The 6,380-nt window shown below is 46.1% G+C and overlaps 1 protein-coding gene across 1 annotated transcript in view; it reads left to right on the top strand.

Moving 5' to 3' along the window:
• The window catches only part of fam172a (family with sequence similarity 172 member A), a 156,251-nt gene that overhangs the window by 144,603 nt on the left and 5,268 nt on the right, over nt 1–6,380 (top strand). The window lies entirely within an intron of this gene.

Below are 6,380 nucleotides of genomic sequence, written 5' to 3' on the forward strand. Positions count from 1 at the left end.
GCGCACACACATAACTACACACAAAACCAACCAGATGCCTGACCTCATGCCACACACATTCACACAAGAAATCCATCCCGGAGACAGACTTCTCCCTGTGTGTATGCGACGCGGCTGCTCCACTCTCTCACAGACAAACAGGGGAAATCCTCCTTGTCTTGCCTTGTCCATCACAGGCCATCTCACTGTCCCAGCGCACGTGGGCGCCTGCAACCCCCCCACCCCCACCCCCACCCCCCCCAGCCTCCCCAGCCAGGCTCCGAACCCAAGACACCCATATCCACAAGCACAGGCCCCTTGGCTCCAGCCGGGTTCCCCTGACGCAGGGACACACGCAGGCAGGAAGTTTGAGGAGAGGTTTGTGTCAGTTTGCTTCTCTTAGAACACTTCAGGTCTGACCCTCTCTTGACCAGGCGGCTTCCTCCCCCTCCATCTCTCCGTAAACAACCACATCCCCGCGACAGAAGGCGTCCCGGCTCGCCAAGTGTAATAACATCATTCATGTTTTGATGTGAGGTGGGAAGTCGATGTGAGTTAGGGAGGCTGACTCACGTAGACATGGCAGTGTGTTATGGGCGTGTGCACACGTTTGTTTCCGTCTGGGATTTCTGCGAATGCATCGGCGGCAGATCGTCGTCATGGAGAAAACCAAGTTAACCTGTCACCTTAGCAGCCTTCTTCCACGATTTATCCACCGCGTGTCCTTTAAAGTTAAACACGCCTGTGCATGCACATGCACACGCTCCCAGACATGAACACACACACACACACACACACACACACACACACACACACACACACACACACACACACACACACATAAAGAGGGGTTGTCCACTGATCTTGTTGAGTGTGTGTCAACTCCATTAGCACATTCCCAGATAGGGCCCGAGCCCTCTTATCTGTGGCGACCCATTAATTACACTTTGTTCCCTTAAGTGATCTATTTCAGACCTGCCCCGCCCTCAACACCCACTCTGCTATCTCCACCCCTGGCCTGTTCCTCCCCCACCTGACCCGCTCTCCTCTCCTCTCCTGTCCTCCACCGTATGTGCTACAATGCATGGGATCAAAAGGTCACGTGACAAGTACCTCTATACATGGACACCAGGTGTGTGTGTATGGTAATTCATTTGAGACCAAAAAAGACAATGAGGCTCTTACAGAACACTCTGTTGTTAGACGTAGATTTAAAACCTCTCTCTCAGTAAACCCGCAGTCCAAACCTACGTGCAAATCAGTAGTAGTTGTATAGAAAATGTCCTTCAGAAGCGTAATTTCGCTCTCTCGCTGTGCATTAGTCACCTTTGCTAAGCCGGATTGGTTTTGTTTGTTTAAATACGAATGCTGTGAATAACTCTTGAGCTCAGCGTTGGTCTGTGTCCTCCTGCATGTCTGCCAGCCTCTGGTTTTATCTTTTGAAGTATGTATTTGTGTTGTGTGCCCACTGCCCTGGGAGATACCAACACTGTGTAATCACGCAGTGTTTGAATTGTTGCTGAAATCTGCTGCTAGGTAGATGGCTTGTGTCATCTCACCAATTAAAAACATGCACGTGTACATGTGAGTGTGTGTTTGTTTTTGTGTGCACCTTCAGTTTTGGATGACCTGAGGCTAAATGTGAAATTGTGCAGCTCCACTAGTTTGCTCAAACGGTTTTCTTCTCTTTTTGTGTCTGATAGTCTGTTGTTTGAGATTGTGACACATCGGGTGACATATCATTGCGTAGTCTAATCTACACCCACTGCACAACTCTTTTTTTGAGCTTGTAATGCTGATGAGGTCTTTGGGTGAAGTGCTGGTCGTGACTACTGTTGCTATAAGGTCCTAAAATCAGCCGTTTTTTTAGATATAAGCCCTGCATTGTGAAGCAACAAGGCATTTTATTAAATCTGCAGAATATGATGCATGTACTGTAGTTTCCCTCACTGTGCTGCTGCCAGCGTGTAAACTCCTTTAGATACTAGCAGTTATACCTTGCATCGCACAAAGCATGTGTCAGTGGTGTTAATGGCTGAGCTCTATCCTTCTATAAGGATGAGACTACATGGTGTGTAAAGGAGGGCTGTATATAAGTTCTCACACTCAAGTCTGTCTTTCTTACAGGTTTACAGGTGCAAAAGGGGCCTCTCCAACCCTTCTCCTCCTCCTTCTTTGTGACTGAGTGATGTGTGTCTGTCTTGACATTGTAGAGGAGTGTGTGTGTGTGTGTGTGTGTGTGTGTGTGTGTGTGTGTGTGTGTGTGTGTGTGTGTGTGTGTGTGTGTGTGTGTGTGTGTGTGTGTGTGTGTGTGTGTGTGTGTGTTTCTTTGCCTGGTATTGTCCTGAAGGTGCTCGGGAGGTGTGTGTGCATGTGTGCATGCCAGACCTCATTGTGCGACTTCAAAGTGGAGCAGAGGTTGTGTGTTCATGTGAGTGAAGACTGAGTGTAGTATAGTGAAGTGGTGCAGTTAGAGACTCTACGCTTGTGAGTGTGCGACTGTGTGCATGGTCCTACCTACGTGTGCGCGCTCCACCTCCACCACCGTCTGTGGCAAGGTTGTCTGTCCTGACCCATGCCCAGGCATCATGATGTGTTTGTGTGTGTATGTGTGCGTGCATGTGCCTGTGCCTATGTGAGTGCATGCATGCAGCGCCTCCACGAATGGACAGTCTTTGTGGGGGCCTCTCTTTTCAGCCATGCTGCTTTTGAGACACATTGTGCCTGGGCATAGAAACAGAAGCTCTCCATTGCCCCTCAATAGGCCAAAAACAAAACCATGTCAGGCGAGCTAGCAGCCCCCGAGTGTTTGCCATTTAAGTCCCAACCAATGGTTGCGCAGATGGAACAAAAGGCCTGGACAGGGAAGGAGGCCTGCACTGTTTACAGTGGTAATGTCTGGGTGGCACTCCCAACATGGCCCCTCCATACACATGCATGTGTGTGTGCACACTCGGCCAGTCACTCTCGCTCATTCTGTGGCTCCCTCTGTCACATACAAACACTAAATCAACAGGTACATGCACAGATCTTGTGCATTTTAGAAACAAAAGCTGCCAGTAAGTCTCAATGGAGATTCTCCATAATGGGGTTTGTTTGTAAGGGAGGAAATAGCAGAGTGTGTCTCATGTGTGCATCTGAAGGGGTAATGTTTTGTTTAAGCTATCTAAAATCTTTCTTTCTATTACAAAACCACCTCACAGTTATCTTCCCTAACAGTGTTCTTGGACCTAAATCTCTAAAGCTCCCTTTAAATCAAGTAATACATTTAATTCTATTTTATTTGACTCTAGATATGTTTTCGAGAATTCTTTCCTTTCTTTTTAGCCTTGTCTAAAATAGTCTTTCAGTTTTATTCAAATGTAACAGTGTCCCTCTCTTGATATGAGGGAAATGAGATTAGTACATATTGAAACAAACAGTTCTGTCTCTCATCAATTTAATAAGTGAATTTAATGTCCTGCCTTGTTTCTGTCCTGACAACACAGACACATTTTGAGCGAGTTGTTTTCACAACGCCGTTCAAATACAACGTTAACCTGAATCTTCCTTTTGAATAATTGAATGCAGTTTTACAAAACTCTGTCTCTCCATTGTTAATGTCATTATCATTTTAATGATGACCACTGCACTGACCCCGTGCAGTGGTCAGTGCGATGTGTTTGTTGAATGCCACACACATCTGCCTCTCCTCTTATTCAAAGTGTCTCATCCCATTTCGGCACAGGCGAGTAAAACAACTGACATCGAGAGGTGCTGTCAGGGGCGGGGGGGTATGTTTAGGCTTTTGATTTTTTACTGAAGAGGAGAAGGGAGAGTCCGACCCTGGTATCAAATAGCCCCGGCTGTCCTTGGACTGGGGTTATCTTGTAAATATTCCGCTCCAAGTCTATAAAAGCGAGGGTCCTTTATGGCGGCCAAGGCCACTCATTCACGTTAAAATAAAAAAGCACTCAGTGCAGTCTCAGTGTCTGGGTAGGGAGGCAGCGAGAGGGGAGGGACAGAGGAAGGGAGGGAACCGAGGAGAAAGAAGTGGAAAGAAGTGCGCCGCCACTGTCTTCAGTGTAGAGTCCTTGTTGTCGCAAGTGTAACTCTCCCAGGAAATATTATACGGAATATAAAGTAGCTCACTTAGGGTGATGATTTAAGCAAGTTAATGCGATATACTCCTTTTTCTGGGCTTTGGCTTGATGTTGTTTCACTGTGTCTCTGTTCTGTTTGTATTTCATTCCAAGTAAATACAGAGTTCCCTCAGTGGCCCCCCGTGTAGCGAGTGATTCAGGTTCCTCATCTGTGGATGTGTAATGAGTTCTGCCTTGTTTTTGTCCAACAACAACACATAATAATGAGCAAAGTAATTAAAAGCAGTACGAGGGAGATGGGGGGGAAAAGCAGCCCCACTTACCCGACGAGCATTAAAAATGAAATGCATTCAAGAAGCAACAGTGAAACGACTAGTTTGATGAAATGAGCTCTGTTTTGAGTCATTTTTCCTGCGTGAAGCGACTTGTCTCTTGTGCTCCTGTTGATGAGTGAAGGCTCAGCGCGATGGTGATTTTATTAAAAAATGCACATCACAAACAAAAGTTTTATTTGATTATACCTGCACTACTCGTTCGGTGGGTTTATCTTGAGTGGAAATTGAGGGGTGGTGGAGTAAATTTAGACATAATTCACTTTTTGACTGTAGACAGCATCTCCATGTTTTGTTACAAAGGACAGAGTTGCTGTGGCGGTGTGGCTGACCGCCTGTCACCTGCCCGGGCTCTCTGACCTCGTCTCCAGTGGCATCGAGGTCCTGCCCCCTTCAGGCAGACAGCCACATGGGACAGAATGACATCCTTGACCTTTACGCATGTCAGCAAAGCAACATGACAACGCGCATAACTGTCTATACGCTCCTTTGTATCTCATATGGACAACCATAGGAGCTAATACACACGGTGTCTACCCACACACACACACAAATTGTGCACATGCTCTCACTACACACCGCAGAAGATCATCTAATATCAGAGAGCGTCAGGGGCGGAAATCCGATCATCTGACAACCAGGATACAGATAGCGATTCGCCACCGCTGATCCATGCAACAGATAGTTTTCACAAACAGCAGCCTGGCTAAGGTTACAGCCAGCCAGAGCCCGCCGCACGACGCACTGCTCGGCCTCACACCGAGATAAAACAAAAGCTTAGGTTACCATCGATAGGAAATCGATAAGAAAATGCACTGTTTGTGTTAGATTTTTGATGAAAACTTTGACAAGAGGAAATGAGAAAAAGGTTTGCTTCTGCATGCAATAATATGGTGTTTATCAGTCCTGTTAGATATTCTGTTTTTGTAATTTTCGCCTCATGATTGTATCGTTGTTCATCTCCTTTTTTAATTGAAGCTTATTAAATGTTTAACCCAGTTGTCAGTATATTTGATTAAACTCTCATAATTGTTTATAGAAATTCAATTCACGCAAAGTATCATCACTTTACATTTCCCCTTCCTCAAAGTCCTCTTAATAATTTGAATATGTATTTATATTGTAAATGAAGTAAAGAGATATGTCCCCCTTCATATCAATGTAATTATGAATCACAAAAAAAAGAGTTTGATTCAAATAAAATAGGCCATTTGTACACAAGCAATTAACTGGTGCGGCTTTAAATAATGTAGCCCAGATGGAACCTAATTATAGTCGGCATGCTTTGATTCAGGCTTTCTGTCTGAGTATCACTCGGGGCGTCACTTTGGCTTTTCAGTCACCTAGCGTTTGTTTTGAAATTTGTGACAATCAGAGCAGATTACCATTTGTAACAGCATGCAGCGTTTGGTGCGCAGGGAAGAAAGCATGGCCCATAGCTATGAAGGAGTTTCCTTGTTTCATTTTTAACAGCTCAAAATTCTCCTCCTCTGGTCCTGCACACAAATGATAACAACTGTGTGTGGATTTGTGTGTGTTTCTGCATGGACGTGTGTGTTTGCGGCGGAGTATGTGCTACATGTGTGAGTGTGTGCCTGCCACGAGTAGACCGTGCGTGTGTGTGTGTGTGTGTGTGTGTGTGTGTGGGTGTGTGTGTGTGTGTGTGTGTGTGTGTGTGTGTCTGTCAGTGTCTTGTAGCAGTGCAGAGTCGAAGGGAGATCAAACAGTCAGTCAATTACCTTGAGAGGGCTCCAGTGGCTCTGACAGAAAGGAGGAGGCTAAATATCCAGGATCAAATACTCTGCTCTGCCTGTCACATAATGAGGCGGCCTCACCAGGCTCAGACGACACATGTAAAATGGTCAAACACAGGGCGCGGGTGAGACGCCGCTCTGAAACTCTGCCTTGACCTGAGCAAAGAGCGAGGGCTTTCACCACAGACCCCGTTTCTATACCTGCTCTGTCCTGCGTTACAGTGGAACATCAT

Source organism: Hippoglossus stenolepis, chromosome 9 (assembly GCF_022539355.2).
Source record: "Hippoglossus stenolepis isolate QCI-W04-F060 chromosome 9, HSTE1.2, whole genome shotgun sequence".
Taxonomy (NCBI): domain Eukaryota; kingdom Metazoa; phylum Chordata; class Actinopteri; order Pleuronectiformes; family Pleuronectidae; genus Hippoglossus; species Hippoglossus stenolepis.